The sequence below is a fragment of the Zootoca vivipara genome, chromosome 5 (assembly GCF_965207765.1).
Source record: "Zootoca vivipara chromosome 5, rZooViv2.hap1.1, whole genome shotgun sequence".
In the NCBI taxonomy this organism is placed as follows: domain Eukaryota; kingdom Metazoa; phylum Chordata; class Lepidosauria; order Squamata; family Lacertidae; genus Zootoca; species Zootoca vivipara.
In genome coordinates this window covers 41,167,632-41,187,487 of record NC_142588.1, presented here as the reverse complement: position 1 = coordinate 41,187,487, position 19,856 = coordinate 41,167,632, and the positions used below count along the sequence as shown (strand labels likewise).

The 19,856-nt window shown below is 43.2% G+C and overlaps 1 protein-coding gene and 1 long non-coding RNA gene across 14 annotated transcripts in view; one reads left to right on the top strand and one right to left on the bottom strand.

Moving 5' to 3' along the window:
• CTBP2 (C-terminal binding protein 2) overlaps positions 1–15,459 on the bottom strand; it is a 210,726-nt gene extending 195,267 nt beyond the window's left edge. For 6 of the 11 annotated variants that reach the window (XR_015949995.1, XR_004693873.3, XR_015949996.1 and 3 more), the window contains exon 1: positions 15,013–15,459. The gene's annotated coding sequence lies outside the window, so the exon portion shown is untranslated. Of the gene's footprint in view, positions 1–14,181; positions 14,315–14,599 lie in introns of those variants that run through there. The other 5 variants (XM_088669592.1, XM_035137556.3, XM_088669590.1 and 2 more) reach the window with 5 other exon arrangements.
• Positions 14,769–19,856, top strand: part of LOC148685654 (uncharacterized) — a 75,735-nt gene continuing 70,647 nt past the window's right edge. For all 3 annotated transcript variants that reach the window (XR_015949999.1, XR_015949998.1, XR_015949997.1), the window contains exons 1-3: positions 14,769–14,901; positions 18,354–18,451; positions 18,928–18,985. This is a non-coding gene — a long non-coding RNA (uncharacterized LOC148685654). The remainder of the gene's footprint in view (positions 14,902–18,353; positions 18,452–18,927; positions 18,986–19,856) is intronic.

Below are 19,856 nucleotides of genomic sequence, written 5' to 3'. Positions count from 1 at the left end.
GGCTCAGAGAGTACTCAGTTGATGTGAATATTGCCAAATATATGTCAGTGTGGTGGTAATTTTTGATATTTTAACGACACCCTCAGCATGTTTTTGTAACTTTTCTAGTTTATTTGATTTACTGTTCTGAGACACTCTTCTTCAATCTTCTGAAGAGGTAATCCACTCCCGTCCCGTCTATAGCATAGCTGCTTAATTGGCAAGTGTACAAAATACAATTACATTGCATTCAACTGACAATGCTGCTTGTGGGAATACCACAGCTCAGGCATTCAGTTTTATTTTGCACTTTTGTCTTCATTAAGCAAACTGTTCACAAACAACACTTGCTTTTACTGATGTAACATGTCATTCAGTTGTTTATCAAATCATCCTAGGCTAATCATCTAAACTGAAATTAAAGGAAGTTTATGCTAGGTTAAACACACATACAAAAAGCAAAAAACCTTAATTGCTATTAGTTGCTTATAAGCAAAATTCCAGGTGTCAAGAAGACACTAACACCTAAAAATGTGGTCTTGATGACCGGTACAATGTCTAAAATAGGCAGAAAGCAGGTTCATCTTCCTTGTCCCCCATATGTACCCACTGTCCCACCTTTCCCTCTTTTCCCCATACAGTACTTCATACATTTACATTCAAAATTAACCAGCTTCACCACAGCTTCGGTGGCGCTTGGTCTAAACCCTTCCAAGCTTAAGTATGGCTGATCTTAACAAGCTGTTTGGGCAAAGCTAGCTGAAATTGAAAATGTTTCAATTGCCAAAGAACGAAAGTTGTTTTAATGGCATGGTTGTATAAATTAGTTTAATCATGATTTTATTATTGGTTTTACTGCTGTTTGCTTTATTGTTGTTATAATGTGAACACTCTAAACCTACTGTAAATCTACTGTATTTGTAATCCTTACAACAATCCTGAAAGGGAGTCACTTGGACAAGAGTAGTCAGGCTATCCTGATCTAGAAACAGCCATAGCTGTCTTGCCAATTTAAGACGGCAAAAGGCTCTCTGACCACCAAAGTCACCTGAGCTGTTAGCAACAAATATGGGTCCAGGAGCACCAGTAAACTATTAATCTGCTCCTTCAAGACCCCACCTAAAGCAGACAATTGATCAATTATCCAAATTCAGGAAACATCCACTCACAGAGGATTAGCTTTCTAACATACAACCTGAAAGGTATAAACTAAAGACAACACACACTGAAATTATGAAAATTTCCTCGAACAAAGTATAGATTTACATCACTGTTGACTTTAGCACGGCTGAATACATGCTCAGGAAAAAACACACAAAGAAACCCACTCTACAATCCTGCAACTGCAGAATCCAACCCAAATTTGAATTTAGCTGAAAACAAAAAGCCTTTTTTCCCCAAACTGAATTGTAAAGATCAGTTGAGGAAATAAATGGACAGCAACTCACATGCTATCATGCTTTAGGGTTTTGTTATGATGGGACACCATTCTATTACTGTTAAGTGACCTCAATTTTAAACTTATGTTTTCAATCATGTGCAGTGTTTTCACAAGATTACCCTTGGCACTAGAAGCTTTCCAAACTGGATGACAACTCAAAATGCTGCTTATTCTAGAGTTAAATTACACAGCAAGGAATTTATTCACACAACGGTCATCCAAGAAAACACATATTTCCTATAATTTGCTCCATTCTTTTTCTATCGCCTTTTCAAATAACTGCAAGCAAGCTTTACTTCGACACGTTATACTTGACTGGCATGCTATCCAAAATAAAGAGTGTTCTTTGCTATTTTCTTTACCAGTATGCGTCCACAGTGGAATGTAGTAGATGTTGATTCTTTAGAGACTGAACTGCTCTCCCAGCTATAAAGGACCAAAATTTGAGCAAACAGAAATGCAGAGAAGTTAACATATGGCAATCTTGCAAACTTCCCCAGCGGTTCACATGCCTGAATAAGCTCTTCTCTCCCCCCCCTGCACAAATCTCACTGAAGTGAACTAGTTTTAGAAACCGACCATGACTAAGGATGCGGGAGATCTATAAAAATAATACAGCTTATCAAATAACAGGCCTGTAGTTGAAAAACAAGGGCACAGGGACACATAAATGTTTTAATGGCAAAGGCTAGGTTTTCATCAGCACCCAGAAATGAAACTGTACTGAGTAAAATAATACCGTAATTACCGGTAACTGAGTAAAAATTAATTCATATTTTGCTAAAGCAGAAATCTGATACATTCTTACCTGGGAGTAAACCCAACTGATTTATTTCTGGATAGACATGCAAACTATTGAACTGTTACTGCTTGATCAAGGCAAGGTAAAGACTCCAACTCTAAGGCTCGATATGTTTGGAAAGAAGATTCTCCACTGCAATTGCAACAGCCACAGTCCACAGACCTAGGTGGCCAGATCTACACACAGATGGATTTTTTAAATTAATGCTGCCAGAGGCCTCTTCCGTACCTCCAGTTCAGTGTAGGCAGCTATTGAAGGAGAAAGGTTCAGAGAGACTCCCTGGGTGTCCCAAAACAGAGATGTAGCCCCCGAAGCACCCACAAAATTATGTTCCTAATAAAAATAAATAAATTACTAATACTTTTTTTACTTGATACACACTCACTTTCACAAGGACCTGTAGATGCTGCTCTCAATTTCACATTCATGGCAATTTTGTCATTTCCCAAGCTGGGCTCCAAAACCACAAGCAAGGCAGACGGGGGGGGGGGAGGAGTTTGATGAGTGGACCATTTCATTTACATAGAAGCATCTGTGGGCACAGGAGGGACTATGCTGTTCTCCCACCCAAAAATTATTCCCAACAAGAAACTTCTTCATCTCTACATTCATATGGGACATGACCCAAAATAACAAAGCAGTCCTAACAAGAAGTCTGGTGTGGGTGGAGACTACCAGGAAACAAGGGGAGTGACCAGAAGGAACACAAGCTGCCTTTGCTAGCTCACCTGTCTCCTCTCTCTAGTCAGCAATGGTGACTAGGCACAGATGTGGGAGAGTGCAGGGAGGAAGACCGGAATCCATCCAGGGGCCTGGCACTGGTACAAATCATACCTCCTGCTTTCAAAGCAGGGGTTCCCAAGTTGTAGTTGTAGTTGAACTTCATTCAGGTGGTCCGTGGCAAGTCCACATTAAATATTCATATTAAATTTTAACTGTATTTCAGTGCTTATTTTATTTCTTACACTGCATTTTACTGTATTGCAATTTGAATTCCAATACAACAAAATACAACAAATAAGGAATAAAAGAAGCAATACAAAACAATTAAAAGTTAATACAGCATATAGCACCATGCATTACAATTGCTGAAACAAGCAGAAAAATAATTAGGTAGTGCACCAAGACCTCAACAATTTTACCAGCGTTCCGTGGGGGAAAAAGGTTCAGGAAAAACGGAAGTGGGGCCACAATTCTTTCCCAGTTGTTCTGCTTCCGTGTAAAGGTGAAAAAACTCAAGTATCTGTACCTGAAGCTGCCCTTAGCAAACTCCACACACAAACAAGCCTCTTAAGTAAACACACCTAAAGAACAACACAAAGCCAAGAAAACAACATTTTGATATGCTGTGTGTAAGCTGTGCTATAGAAAAGCCCTTTCCGTTGGAAACAGTGGCCTATGTACAGAACAGAAAGTCAGGTCCCTGACCTGAAGGAGCTTACAATAAACTATTTGTCACCGGGCAGGCAATGGGAGGGGAAGAGGAGGGAGGCAAGGATAAATAGGGGGATAGAAGGCCTTCAGACACACATACAGTACCCTGTTTCTCATATTTTAAGACATACCCATAAAATAAGCCATAGCAGGATTTCTAAGCATTCAAGGAATATAAGACATACCCCGAAAATAAGACATAGTGATAGGCGCAGCAGCAATGCCAGCCGCGGCAGGAGGAGAAGGAAAAAAATAAGACATGCCTTGAAAATAAGCCATAGTGTGTTTTTTTGAGGAAAAAATAAATATAAGACATGTCTTATAATATGAGAAACACGGTAGTACCTCGGTTTACAAACACAATTGATTCTGGAAGTCTGTACTTAACCTGAAGTGAACTTTTCCATTGAAAGTAATGGAAAGTGGATTGATCAGTTCCAGACAGGTCCGCGGAGTACTCAACCTGAAGCGTACTTAACCCGAAGTATGAGTGTAATTGGTTCTGGAAGTCCGTACTTAACCTGAAGCACACTTAACCTGAAGCGAACTTTCCCATTGAAAGTAATGGAAAGTGGATTAATTCATTCCAGGCAGGTCTGCAGAGTACTTAAAGTGAAAATACTCAAACCGAAGCGTACTTAAACCGAGGTATGACTTTATTTAGGTTTAGTACTCAAGGTGGATTTGCCACAGGTTTCATGGCAAACATGGGGCAATCTGAAGGAATGGCTTCACAAAGGGTTTTGAAGGAAAATCTAAGCATAAGGGGCAGGGAAAGCAATTTCAAGACACAAGAGAGCTCCAGACACTTCAGGATGCTACGGTGTGAGGAGGAAAGGTCACAGGAAGAAAACTATGAAGACTTAGAAGAGAGAGCCACAAGGGGAATTGAAGGGAAGGATGTGGGTTTTGTGCTGAATCCAAGACAGGATAGAAATCCAAGGTGGACCATCATATGTTCTGTGTAGCATATGCTTCTCATGACATGGAGGCATCAGAGCGGCAGCATGACAACAAGAAAACAGTCAAGAAAATTACAGTAGTTTGGGTGGCAGATGACTAGACTGCAAACCAAGGTTTCCCCTAGGAGGGCAAACAGAAAGCGTATAGATAGTTGTACAGAGAGAAGCAACATGTCTTGGCAATAAAGAGAAAGGGTTTGGGGGGGGAGGGGTAGAAGGAAAAATCAAAGAATGGACATGGGCTTTATGCCTGGATACAGGGAATATACGAGGAGAGAAAAACTTGGGAGGAAAGTGCATTAGGTTGGTCGCAGACAATGATGAAACATCCCACCAGAGATATCAGCTAGGCAGTTGGAGATCAGGTGGAGAGGTGGGCAGAAAGGTAGATCTAGGTTTCATCAGTAAATAGATAGTATTGAGAGTCATGAGATTTGATGAGCCACCCTGCGAGGGCAAAGACATGGAAACACAGTATGAAGAGAGTCAAGTAGGAGGGAGTGATCAACTGTCGTTAGGGAAGATAAGGACAAAGTGGAGACTGCTGGATTTGGCTGCAGGATAGATTTCTGTGAGAGCCAGGAGAGGACAGAGGGCAGATTGTTAATGGAGCTGGAGAAAATTAAGGCAGCAAGAAGACTTTAAGAGCTTGCTGTTGAAAGGGGAAACTGGACAACTGTCAGGAGGACAGGATAAATTAAGGTATTTCGGTAAGAAAAGGGGAATGGCAAATGGTGGCAAGAAAGGGAAAGGTCATTTATGTGGTTACGAGGAGCAAAATGGCAGAGGACATGACAACCAGAAGCTGAGAAAGGGCAGCACCAGAGCATAGGTGATGAGATCAGGGTACTCAGCTTGTTAAGTGAGACAGGAAAAGAGAAAAGGGGTTGGGGAAGCGGTAAGAAAAGGGAAAGCTTGGAAAGTGTGAGTAAGGGAGATCAGACCAGATAGTGCTGGATAGAACCTACTAAAACTGTGTATGAGAGGAACAGATTTCACCTGCTCTCTCCCTCATCCCCCAATGCAGCCTCAGAATCTGCTCCGGAGGGTCGGTGGACCCTCTGGAGCAGATTTTTTGGGGTGCTTGTGGAGGTCCAGGGGGGAGTCGAGGAAGATGAAATCCCATTGTATGAGCCTGTTCCTTTACACAATGTTGGATTCTACCCAGTGTTTTTGTTGATAAAGTCTTTGGCAGAGAAGGAGGGGAAAGGAGAAAGGCAGGCCTTAGTTAAGCATCAAAGGTAAGGAAAAGGCACTGAGGAAACTTAAAAGCTGGTGTGCATTAAGATAATGGAGTAGGGTGCTTCACAGGGAAGTTGGCACAGAAGGAGGTACGGATGAATTATCTACCCATCTTTTCAATATTGGAGTTATTTAGTAACTTTGAATCTATGCACATTACTACAAGTCTTCTTAGAGCTCAATTCCATAAAGATTAGGTCTCCACCACAGATTTCCTTACCATGCTGTGCTTCAGGGCCCTATTCACTTCACAATTGGCAGGCACTGCTGCAAGTAAATAGCAACTGATTGTTTGACAACACTACAGGTATACATGTGATGGAGCAACCAAGGTGTTCCACATTTCCTAAAGAAAAGCTTCACCAATGCTGCCTGTTGTTGTCTTTTTCATTTCTATACCACTTTAAATTGCTAAGAAAAAAATATCAAAGTGGTTTACAGTCTACATTAAAACACCAAACAATCCAGAAGAAAACATTGCAGAAGAAAGTCAAACATAAAGTATGCATTCAAAACAACATAATTAACAGGAACCTAAAATTTATCTCAAAGATATCAAATCTAAACATTACAATGAAGGTCATGTACAAAATGCACATTTAATGCAAAAACAATCTACCTTGAACATTTCAAAAGAAAAAAATACTAAAGGAAGTCAAATATAAAATGTACGTTTAAGGCAGCATAATTAGCAAAATAATAAAATATTATCTTAAACATAGAAGATATATGCTGTTGTTGCTGCCAACAGATATTCATGTCAGGCAGCAGCTGTGGAAGCTCAAGCCTGATGACCTCAGAGACACCAAGAGATAGCCAGGACATATTTAAACATATTGTGCAAAAAGTAATAGGTATCACTTTTTAAAAACTTATCTGTATTTCTGTTTAACATCAGAGTATTAGAACAGGTGAAATGAATTCTTGTGGGTTTCAATAAAATGTTTGCCTCCGCAGCAGTACTGTGCCTCCACAGGACTGTCCTACCAAAAACACATGATTATCTGGATGAATTTCACATACATTTTTCATGAGTGATAAATAAATCAGGATATTAGATTCCTATTATCCATGATCATTAATCTTTGCCGAGAAAGTCATGGGAACCTGCAGAACCAACAGAGATCAGAACATAATCGAAGTTCTGGCAACAAATCTGAAAGTCAGTGAAGTCTTACCCAAAATAAATTTAGAAACCTCTATTGTTAACATATGCCTACAAATTCTCTATGGATTTCTTCATTTGTAAGCCCTTAGAAATCCCTTACTCTGCAAGTGTCATTTATTACATTTACATCCTGCCTTTCATTTATCACAGAGCTTGGAAGCAAGCAAACACAGGATTCCCAGGCACTCCCCCATCCATGAGTTAACTACAGACTCAGAAGCCCTTTGACTTCAGCAAAATTGTTGAGTCAAGACCATAGCTGCCAAGTTATCCCTTTTTTTAAGGGATTTTCCCTTATGCTGAATAGGCTTCCTCGCGAGAAAAGGGAAAACTTGGCAGCTATGGTCAAGACTAAAGGTGGCTGTGCTTCACATGGAAATAAATAAAGGGCTAGCTTTCCTCACCACTAGCAACCAAGCACTGCTCTTAGGTGTCTGGGATTAAGTAAAAGGACATACTCTATCAGATGTGTGACTTCCAGGCTGGTTTGAGACCTCCCAAGCACTATTCCTTTCCTGAAATTAACACCTGGGGGAGGGCAATGAGACAAGGAGAGAATGGTTAAATAAGGACTCCACTGAAAAGGTAAGCCTGCTTGCTTGGTCATTTGTGACAAGAAAGAATTGCCTCCAGGAGATAAAGGAGGGAAACATTACAAAAGTGTGGCTGTTTTTAGGTTTTCCCTTTTGAGCCACAAAAGATGTTGGAAGGGCAACAGCTCAGTGCTAGAGCCTCTATTTTGCATGCCGAGGGACATAGGTTACATCCTCAGCCTCTTGAGATAGGGCTGGGGATGTTTCCTGGCTGAAACCCTGGAAAGCCACTGCAGACAATACTGAGCTAGATGAGCAGACAATACTGAGCTATGTCCTGAACATGGGCATATGAGAAAACAGTTTGTGGACTAGTAGCTTTTATCTGGATAATAATTTCTAGTCAGTAGTGATAGCAAGATGACTTGATGGGCATCTGTTGCTGGGTATTACCTTGTCTTCTGCAATCTGTCAAGCGCGTCCAATTCAGAATTTGCCATTTTTAAGAATGTAATGAGGATGTTCTCACAACAGCATGAATTGCTAAAGTATTATCCGTACAGCAAGCACCCAATCTGACAGAAAATTTGTCTTCACCAACCTCAGCTGGAATAGATCTCTATCTGTAGCCTTCATCTAGGACACAGTCACACAGCACATTTAGGCTTGATGCTTTTTAACAATAGGAAGATTATTAGCACTGGAACCCAAGACGTGCTCACATAAATTATGTTGACAAGTCCTCTCTGCTAAAATGACAATGTTAAAAATGAAAGCAAGTGGCACCGTTCCGCTGTTACTGCAAACTCCTCTCAATTTTTTTCCCTCCATTTAGGAAACACACAAGGGAAAAGGGTACAACATGGCTTTCAAAAGTGATTCATGACAGGAATGCCTTGGTATTAACTGACATTCTGGAACTGGAGCTCTGCAAAAAAAGTCACTCTGCAAGAGTTATCCTGTTAAATTGAACCTAAATAGAAGCACACTATAAAGAAAACTGTCGATCAAAGACTTGTTCTATATTGGTAAGTTACAAAGCCATACTTTAAAAATAAACGGATAAGGGAATGAATGGCATTCAATTTGCACTACAGAGCTTGACACACTGAGAACCGATTCAGTTTATGGCAGTAGATGCATTTAAACCACTGTCCCTGATGGGTAACATAAAGTCTGAAGGGTAAACACAAGACAGCATGGAAAGGCCAACTGTCACGTGTACCCAAATAAGTAGAAAACACATGGCAGAGACAGAGCCCATCTTAGCTCACCAGGATGTAAACACAGTGGCAGTCAATGGGTCAAGGATGCCCTTTCCCAGCAAGCCCTCCTTTACTCCTGAAGACCCCTTCTTGCCTCTCTACAGGAGCCGCAGCTTATTTTGCAGAAGCAAGTCCTCCTCCAAGAGACTATCTAGGCATACATTCTGCCCTAACTTGACTACTACCTCACTTCCTGTAGACTACAGCACCAGCTGAACATGTCCTCCAACGTCTAGAGCCAAGTATATCCCCCTGTGTTATGTCAGGGGTAGCTTTCATGGTGCCCTCCAAATGTTTTGGGCTCCAATTTGTATCAGCGCCAACCAGTATGGACAATTGTCAGGGCTAGGAAGCAACAGACAGGACACCTGAGGGATGCGAAGAGAAGAGCACTTCTGTGTATTCCACTATGCGGCAGTTAGTCAGAGAACTGTCTCTGCGGCAGCTTAAGTGTTCTTGCCAAAAACCTTTTCTTCCCAACCTTTGACCTCATAGTCAGCATCTAACACTGCCACTTATTAAAGAGAGAGCTCCCTTACAGGTTGTCTATTAATTAAATTTTTTTTAGTATGTAGATTTACAACCTGCCACATAACACCAAAAGATTTCAGGGAGGCTTACAACAAATAATGTAACAATCCCCCATCCACCCCCCCAAAAATATTAACATAGGGCGGCAGTTAAAACTTCAGACTATGTCCACTAGGCTTGCCTGAGGCAACGTTGACGGCAACAGCCTCCTAGTATCCAAGGCCTGGAGCAGCTAAAACCAGGGAGGGCAACCTGAGAGCATGAAAGAGAGTGATATGTGAGAGAGACTATAAAGAAAAGGTTAATCAATTCAGGTTTATTTTATTTTGTCAGAGTGCAGTTCTAAATTAGACAGTAGTTCTATTATAGAGACAGCAGGACATATCCCCAAGAAAACAAGGACATTTCCTGTTATTTACAGAGGACAGAACACTACTTATGCAGGTATATTCAGGAGCAAGGCCTAAGGAGTTCAGTGAAACATACTACCAGGTGAACATATACAGCAACTTCCCTCAACATGATGCCCTCCAGATGTTTTGGACTATACCAGGCATAGGCAAACTCAGCCCTCCAGGTGTTTTGGGACTACAATTCCCATCATCCCTGACCACTGGTCCTGTTAGCTAGGGATCATGGGAGTTGTAGTCCCCCCCAAAAAATCTGGAGGGCCGAGTGTGCCTATGCCTGGACTGGCCATGCTGGCTGGGGTTGATGGGAACTGTAATCTAACACTTCTGGCGAAAACCAAGGTGGGTTAAGGGTTATGGGATCGCAGTCTTAAACGTTTTAACTTTTCCCATCAGGGAAATGGGAAACACCCGCAGGTGTTGTTTGACTACAACGTCCAACAGCCACAGCCAGCATGGCCAATGGTCAGGAACCGCAACTTACTTTGAAACCGATATCTTTTGTTTCAGAAATAAATAATAATCCAGGATCAAACAGTCTGAGATTATGAATATTTGCATTACACTGTCACGTAAACCAATTCAGTCAGATGAAACATATTACGAAACCCATTCTAGTTTGAACCACGTCTGTTGTGAGTGAACCTGAACCAAACCACCACCAGTTTGGCTCTATATTCATGTGTTTTCATATTCTGAAGCTTCCAGTTCAATGATGCTTTCAAAATCATAATTTTTCACAACTGCATTCATTATCCAGTCTCTGTATCATGATGTAAGAAATGTTTCATGGGGTCATGGTAGCTGCATGATCCATATGATTTTTTTTATGGAAGTATTTCCAAAAGATAGAGACAGAAGCAGTTGTCTAATTTTCACTTATGAACATTCACAGATTTATTAATATTTCCACACAGTCCAAACTCTTAATATATAACTAAGAGTTGCGGCAATGCATTTTTCCCCTTAGTAAGACGTTTCATAAACACTATTTTGCCTACCATGACAACTCCCTTTTTTTGGTCAATTTGAGATGGAATAAGAAGTTACTGAAGAAAATATGTTGCATGCAGATTATATTGTATTCTGAACTGCAGGTTGTGTCTATCAAAAAAAATCACTCACCAGCTCCACAGTTGGAAAATTTATGTGCTTTTATAAAAGAGCTGAAAACCACATCTACAAACTGTCAAAAATAGAATTTTACGAATCAGTTATAGAAATGAAACGCCTGGAATACTATCAGCTCTGAAGTATGACACTACTGTATTCTGAACAAACTCTTAAAATGCAACCATTTTTGGTTTACCTTTTTGAAGTAGCTTACACCATCATCCTTCAATGCATTAAAAAAACCTATTTTTTCTAACCAACATTCACTAATACAAGCACATCATGCATGCGATCAAGATCTAGGCTGCATTCAGACATAGGATTCTTTAATATCAGTTTTACTAGTTATAATGCTACCACTTCTGTCCTGATTTCTAACGTTCCTTTTACACTGCAGAACCTGTTGCACTATGGAACTGTGGCTTTCCAACTGATATAATACCATGTTGCACTAAATTTCAATCACACCAGGCATGAATGTCATCAGAGAGGCTGCCACTCCTCCACCCTTTACACACACACACACAAACACACATGCACTTGCTCCCTCATGATTGACCCCATGGTATACCAAAAGCACCACCCAAAATTTCATTACGTGAGCAGTGGGGGTGTGATTCATGAAAACCATGGGAAACTTACAACTCAAAACTCCTGTGGTTCTGTGTTTAAAGAGTTGTTTCCAGGGGAAAAAATGTTTACAACACAAAAACTAGCAATAAACTTTCACTAGATTCCACCAGATTTCCAGAAGTGGAAATCTTTTTTATGTGAAAGACATAGCTGCCAAGTTTTCACTTTTCTCGCGAGGAAGCCTATTCAGCATAAGGGAAAATCCCTGTAAAAAAGGGATAACTTGGCAGCTATGGTGAAAGATCACATAAAAATAACAGGTTGGAAAAGTTGGGAAGAAAGAATAAAGTCTGGTGTGTGTGTGTGTGTGTGTGTACCGTTTTGTTTGTTATTGTGTTGTGTATGTTTGTCCTTTATACTGTAAACTGCCCTGTGATCCTTAGATGAAGGGTGGTATATGAGCTTGATACATAAAAAAAAGTAACATCTGAATGCAGTCCTACTTAAATCCTTGGAAGCTTAGATCCAGTTAGCTGAAATTGCAAAATCTACTCGTTCTAACAGCATGGACTGTTTCCCCAAATATTCATCAACACTACCAACAGCAGCAAAGACAAGATATAAAGACCAAACAACTAACCTTGCCTCTCTCTCTGAATTCTAAAAAATAAGAAAATATGCTCGAAGTATAGAAGGCATCCATTGCAAAAATATAGTTGCTTTATTATTTTTTTGTGTCCCTATTACACTTGATCAAGAGCACCTGGCTATACCTTCATTAATCTTTATGCACATTTATTGGTTGTAATTAACTTAAAGAAAAACTATCAGCTTAAAAGTTACTCTTTTGTTGTGTTTCTCATATCTTATGCACAATATGGTATCAACTGAAATACTTTACACGAAATCCACATTTTGTTTTGCTTTTTTTTAAAGGGGCAAACTTACCCTGAAATAGATTTTTTTAACCACCTGCCAAGCTAGGTTTGGGCCAAAGAACACTCTTCATGGATGAATCACACTAAGTAATAAGCTTTAATCTACACAATTACGCTGATATTTTTTGAAAAAATAGATGAGTCTTTTTTAAAAATAATGACACCCCCCCTAAAATGTTAAAGTTATAAACCCAATAGGGGTTTGTTTGTTTTTGTGGGAGGGGGCTCCACTATATCACATTCCACAAGAACTATAAGAGATTTGATTTCCTGACACAGATGTATACTGAATCAATATTTAGACACAACATAAAGCATCTTGGTGTAATCATGTGATGTGTGTAAATAGTATTTGGAAAGGAGACAATTTTATACCAAAAAGTTGGTCAAGAGGAAAGGAAAACAAGTTACAAGTTAAAGGGTCAGATGTAAACATCTTATTTATCCCTGAAAATGTCTTGCCTGACCAGCAGCAGAGTGATAGGTAGAGAAACTGTGTGTCCACAGGAGTTGCTAAGGAGCTGGTTTACACATTGATATTTCTCTGCTTATCTCCGCAGATGGCAACACCTTTCCACAACCCTCGGCCATTTCATTCTTGGAGACACAGCACCTCACTTTGAAATTTTCCATTTTAAAAGGAGCCAAATGATGTTTATTATGTACTGCTCTCTGTGTTTCAAGAGGTGGGGCAGGCAGGGAAAGGGAGGAGGAGATCCATACAAAGTATGCGAACAATCAAAATCAGGTCCTCCCCTCCCCCCAAAAAACCACAAAAAACCCAGCAGCCGTTATTAGCAATATGGTATGTAAACATCCTCTCTGGCAGCTCGGTAGGGGACATTACTTCATCATTATTAATTTTTGCAACCGAATGGCCGAAAAACAAATCGAGCTCTGGTTATGTAGCTTGGGCTGCGAGAAGAGAGAAAAAATCCGCTTTCTCGTGAGGGGTAGTAAGACACACACACACCCTGCACGGCCACTATGCAAACGTCACAATGAAACTAAGCAGAATGCTTCCCCAGGAAAGAAAGGGCTTTTAAAATCTCCACGCAAAGCAGCCCTCTCCACAGATGGTGATGCCTTGCTCGCAAGCCCCCGCCCCCGGTTCCCGAAGCGCCTCCGAGACCCATCCGGATTTTCCCGGCGTTGCTCATTTCCACCCTTTCTCCCCAAGCCCACATCGCTCTGCAACTGTTTGCTCTGCAAGGCTCTGGCGGATCCCGCTTTCGTTTTGCCCACAAAATCAATAAAGCGCCTTCCACGCCCGTCCCGAGCCCCACCCCCACCCGCCTCGCTGCAGATCTCCAAAGTAGTTTAAAAAGAGAAAGGGGAAGAGAGAAAGGGAGGAGGGGTGTGCGTGTGTGGAAGGGGAGGAAGAGGGTCGAGACGGATCCCACCCAGCCGCCCACCCTCTTGCAATCGTTTCCCCTTATCGCCACTTCCAGCAGTAGGAAAACTTTCTCCGGCTTGCATTCAAGTACAGCGGCACGGAGCAGGAGGGGGAAGTGCGCAGGGCCCCCGAGTCGGCTCTGGGCAGCCTGAGGAGGAGGAAGTCCCCGGGCTGGGCGGCGTGCAATGTCTGCCTGCCTCTCTCCCTCCACCCCCCTTGATGCCCCCTCCCCGCTCCCTCGTCTTGGCCGAGACTTTGGCAGCGCTGCAAACCGTGGGTTACCCTGCTAATCTGCTGGCAGATGTTGTCCATCACACTCAGCACTAAGTAAACAATGCAGAGCCCAGCAAAACAAAAGATTTCCACTTCACCTCATTTAACGTCTCTCACTTACTCTCCGCCTAAGCGGGTGGGGGGGAGGGGGATTTTTAAAGGATGAAGAAGGCGGGCAGCAACTTATTGTCATTTTCTCCCCCTCTCCAGCCCCCTCCTTCCGCCGCTTTCCTCCTCCGCCGTCAGCTTTTCGCCCTTCCACCATGCAACAGCAGCAGCAACAACAAAATATCGGCTCTTTTTCTCAGATTCTCGGTTTTGGAGGTTTGTTTGGAAAGCGGGGACAGGGAGAGGCAAGCGATCCACTTGTTCCGATCTGCCCCACTTTGGCTCTGGAAAGCCAGTGCAATCTTGCCGCCACCACCCCTCCCCAAAAGAGAAAAAAAAATTTTTTAATGAGACTGTGCGAATGGGAAGGTGGGTGAGAGGAAGGCGAAACATCCACACAACGCAACACGCGCGCGCGCTTAAGCACAAACCTGGATCGGAAAGCCTTTTCGACAAATCCATACACACACACCTTTCCATCGCGCTGGGTGAATGGGGGACAGGGAAAGCGGCATTCGCCCTAAACAGGCACCATCGCGGCGGCGAGAGTTGGATGGAAAGGGGCTCCGCAGACTGATTAAAGCCGGCCGGAGGGGGTGAGGTCTGACCAAAGATGTCCTCACATTTCAAGCTTCCCCTTGTCCTTCTCCCGCCCCCCCCCTTTCCCTGGATGGCGCAGTGAAGCGAAAGCACTTGGACACTAGCACGGGCGCAAACATTACGAGGATTGCAGGTAGGTTCTGAGCGGGGAGAGCGAGACTCCGAGCCCAGCCGAGAGAACCAGTTGGGGGGGGGGGGGCTCGCTTCGGCTGCCCTTCGCCGCCTGCCTGCCCGCCCCGCTTACCTCGTCGTCGGGCTCCGAAGGTCCACCGGGAGCAGCCCGCCCCCCTACTTGGGCGAAAGCCGCCGCCTGGGCTCTCAGCGCCGCATCTTCCCCCCCTTGATCGATCGCCTCCGCTGGCTCCCCGCTCGCGCTCGCTCGCTCTTTTGATTATTATTCCCCGCGCCGGGGCTCCTGGTGCCAAAGATCCACCTTAAAATGAGACACGCACGCACACGCCGCCCCCCACAAAAAAAAAACTTAATCCTCTCCTTCGCCCAGCTCCGGCCGCTACTCCAAGTGAGGATGGAGGGGGAGGGGGAGAATCGAATGGCAACTTGGATTCTTTTCCCGGCTTTGTGTTTTTTTTTAAAGAAGTCTTTGGCTGGGGCTCCTCCAGCAAAAAAGAAAAAGAAAAGGGGAGGGTGAATCCTCCCCCTCCCGACTCCGTTTCTTCCTCCTCCGTTGTGCTAGGAGAGGTAGGGTCTCTCTCTCTCCCTCTCTCCCTCCCTTTTTTTTTCTTTTTGGGCAATAGGCGGGGTCTCTCTTTGCAAACCAATGACACAAACCCACATGGACCAGCCTCGCCCCCTACAGATACTCTTCACTGCAAATAGGCTTTCTCAGGGGATTAGTGGATCAGCTAAAGTACAAACAGACGCAGCAAGAAAGAAAGAAAAAAGAGGGGGGGGAGAAGGAAGGGGGGGCAAGAATAGGGAGGAGGAGCGTCTCCTGCGCGGCGCTCTCCAACCCATCCACCCACCCCCCGTCCTACGGTTCCTCGCGTTTTACTTTCGCAGTTGGCAGGACTTGGGCGAAAGGAAAATTTAGGAAACGGGCAGGAACCGGAGCTGGGGAGAGAACGGGAAAGAAAGTGCAAAGCCCGCCGCGGGAGCAGGAAAAAGGCGGCGGGTTCTTTCGGCGCTCCCCTCCCACTTGGGGCCGAAGGAACCCGGAGCCGGTAGTTGAAACGTGTCGCACGCTTTGCACCTTTCCCGGTTGCTACGTAGCCGGATCTTGCCCCTTCTTTCCAGCCACGTGGAATTGCTGCCCTCGGCTCCCGGGACCGGGAGTTTGCCCTTGTAACGTTACCCCCGCGTGGCAGCGATTATGATGCTCCCTGGGGAACCGGGATACCTGAGAAGTTCAGGAGACCCGTCACTTAGCCAGCAACTCCATGAGGAGGCCCGAGCTCCGTAAACAAGCCCAGCTGGGCGCAATATCGCCGAGCACCGACCATTGCAAATCACCAGGCAAACGAGCACCGCAGTGCTAAACGCGCTTACTTGGGAGCACGTCCCGTTGGAGTCAGACGGAGTTGCAGGGAACTCGGACTGTGCAAACTGCAAGCCCTCAGCAGGGTTTGCTAGGGGTCGTTTACTCTGATTATAGTATGGTTTAAAGAGAAAAGCAGCTGTGGTGTATCCTCGCCGACGTGTGCAGTATTAGTGCTCCGGGGATTCAAGACACCTGCTCTGGCGTGAGTGCATGTAGGTTTAAATGATACAGTGGCCACAGGGAATGCACACACAGGGAAGCTTTTTTCACGCAGATGGCACCATGTGTGGTATGATTCTGGTGTTGGGATGGATTGGAGCGAAGCAGTTTTACACACACACACACACCACAGCGTGAGAGTTTGCACTGGTATATAACTGGGAGAGAGAGTATTTGCTAGTTCTGTGGTTGTGGGACACGAGCCCATTAATGCTGCAGAGATGTGTGTTTGGCAGTAGCAAGGATATAGAAGTGTGTGTGTGCATCGTTGAGCAGGAGTGATTTGGATAGGAGTGGTTGGTTGGTAAAGATACTGAATGAGCTGGTAAATGCTTGTAATGGTGGTGCGAATAGATGTGAGAGTGATGAGTGATGTTGTGTAGACTGGTCTTGTGAATAGTGTGGAAGTTTGTATTGTGCTGTCTACTAGTTTTACCCAATGTTTTATATAAATATTTCTTACAGGTACGGTGAACTTCTATATTAGGGTTTATTTTAATATAAACCATCTGAAATTGTGTGTATTGTGTATCTTTGTGTTATGTTTTCATATCTGGACTTTCCTTATTGTAAACCACTTTGACACCTTTGAATACTAAGCAGTCTATAAATGGACTAAATAAATGGTGCTTAAATAGAGCTTGCTCCTGAATAAGCATGGCATGTAAAGGTTTTGCTTTGCTTTTTAAAAACATATTTAAAGTGGGCCTAAGTCTTGACATGTTCAATAGGACTCACTCCCAGATAAGTGCACACAGGATGACAAAATCAGGCTGATTCTGTTTACTCCAGAAACTATTAAATCTAAGTAACACCATACCCCCATAATAATGGGAAATATCTTGGATTATGCTGGCACTGATTCTGAGAGGCATAATTTGAAGGAATTCAATATAGTGCTTTTAGAAATTGGATATTGTGCCACATAAACAGGCCTGGCTTTTCATCCTGTTCTTAGGATTGCTCTTGTCTTGAGACATAATTAGCAACATTCTTCATCCAGTCTGAAGCACACTAGAATCCTCGGATTTTGCAGCTTTAAGGGTATTTAGAGCATGGCCAGACTTCAACTTCCTGCACTCCCTGTTGGATGCTGCGTAGCACACCCTGGGAGTATGTGAAATGTCCAGCAAAAATTTGGCTCCTTTTCTCCCAGGAACCCATATGCTCACCATGAGAAGCCAGCCCATGCAAACCTTTTATATACCGAAAAACTCACAAATCTGGCATGTGAGGATTGAAATAATGGAAACCACCCTATTCCTCAAAATGCATACTGCCTGTACAGTATGTATGTGCCCTTAGTCACACATGCATCAGTAGAAAAGAATTGTGCTGGCACATCAAGCTCTGTGCTTGCTTTGTCCAACTGGGGGCTTTCTGCAGCAGCTTAGAAGCCTTTCGGCACCACCCTGTCATTTTCTCCCAACAATGTTTATTTGAATGTGTGATTATTAGATCACACATTCATCATCACCCCGTACAGAGCACATGTAATTTGAAATGGATGTTGCAGAGCCTCGGGATAAAGGCCACCAGACATGCTGAGCCCCTCCTGATGACATCTTAAGACAGAGGAGCTGACATGTACACCCCCACGAAGCACTAAAATTGATTTGAATACCATACAGTCACACTACGGTGTTCAAATGTCGAATGTGAGATAGCAATGGCACAGTCAGGCACATCCTCATTTGGGTCTTAAGTCTGCGTTGCTCTGAGGATGACTGTTAGCCCTATCACGCTTTAGTTGTTGTTGTTTTTTGCTTATCACAAAGATGCGGGCAGGTGGTGATCTTATCCTTTTTCTTTTTGTTGTATAATTTTCTAGCTTGCCTTGTCCTATTTATTTATTTCTGCTTATTCAGGAAGGAAACAAAATCCATAGCTTGGCGAAATAAAAAACCTGAAGCTGTATCTATTGGAAAAGGCATCATCATGTGAATTTTAGTTCGTGAAACTACCGGTATGTAAAAAAGAGTTTTATATTCATCCGGAAACAGAATTAGACTATGATTATACACTTAAGTCCACATTTAATTGCTGGGAGTATTTGAAGAGGACTTGAAAGTAAAATTCAGTAAATTCAATGGGACTTATATCTGAGTAAGCGTGCGTAAACGAGTGAGCTGAGAAGTCCTTGTCTCAGATCTCTCCTTAACCATGAGCTAGCTAGATGAAGGGACAACCAAACTAGACAATACATTGACTTTGTGCTTGTGCCTTTTAGGTGCAGGGTTGTTGTTCTGCGTGAATTTCTCGCACAAAGTTCCTGATCCGCATAAGGATCTTAGAGTGGGAGGTCAGAGGGCTTTTAAGACATCACCCTTGCTATGATCTCAGTTCCTTGTACATAAAGGCAGAGATGCTAAGCTAAATGTATAGTTTAGTTTGACCCTTGAGCGAGCCACTCTTTTCAGTTGCCTTTCCCCTTCTCTCTAGCCTTCCTCTTCTATCCCAAATGGGAATAATGCTACTTGACCTATCTTAGAAGACTGCTGTAAGTATTACTGAGATAATGCCTGTGAAGCACTCTGAATGAATACAAGAACTAATGCTCAGAATTGGTGGTAATAATAATAATAATAATAATAATAATAATAATAATAATAATAATTTATTATTTATACCCCGCCCATCTGGCCGGGTTCCCCCAGCCACTCTGGGCGGCTTCCAACAAAACACTAAAATACAGAAATACATTCCCTTGTTACTGGTACTGGATATGTGGTTATACATATAGACAGTTCTGGGTGGAAATGGCCTCCTGTTCATCCATAATACGAAATTTGTGTACCATATGTGGTCCAGTAAATATTTTTTGATATGCCAGGTACTTTCATATGGCCAAAATAAGATATGAATAAGCCAAACCTGGGAACACCCCACAGCTAATTTTATGTGAGTGCATTTAATAGCTATGAAGTAGAATAGTAATTGTATGGTGGTTGAGTGCTGATGATAGCAGTTGATTTTGCAAAATAGCTGCCAACAGCGACTTCTGCACCATCTTGATTTTGGAAGGTCAGTGGTTCGAATCCCCTTGAAGGGGTGAGCTCCCGTTGCTCGGTCCCAGCTCCTGCCAACCTAGCAGTTCGAAAGCACATTAAAGTGCAAGTAGATAAATAGGTACTGCTCCAGCGGGAAGGTAAACGGCATTTCCGTGTGCTGCTCTGGTTCACCAGAAGCTGCTTAGTCATGCTGGCCACATGACCCGGAAGCTGTACGCCGGCTCCCTCAGCCAGTAAAGCGAGGTGAACGCCGCAACCCCAGAGTCATCCGCAACTGGACCTAACAGTCAGGGGTCCCTTTACCTTTACTGTTTGTTCCTTGTGTTGGACTTAATTTGTTAAATAAAATGGGGGTGGTGG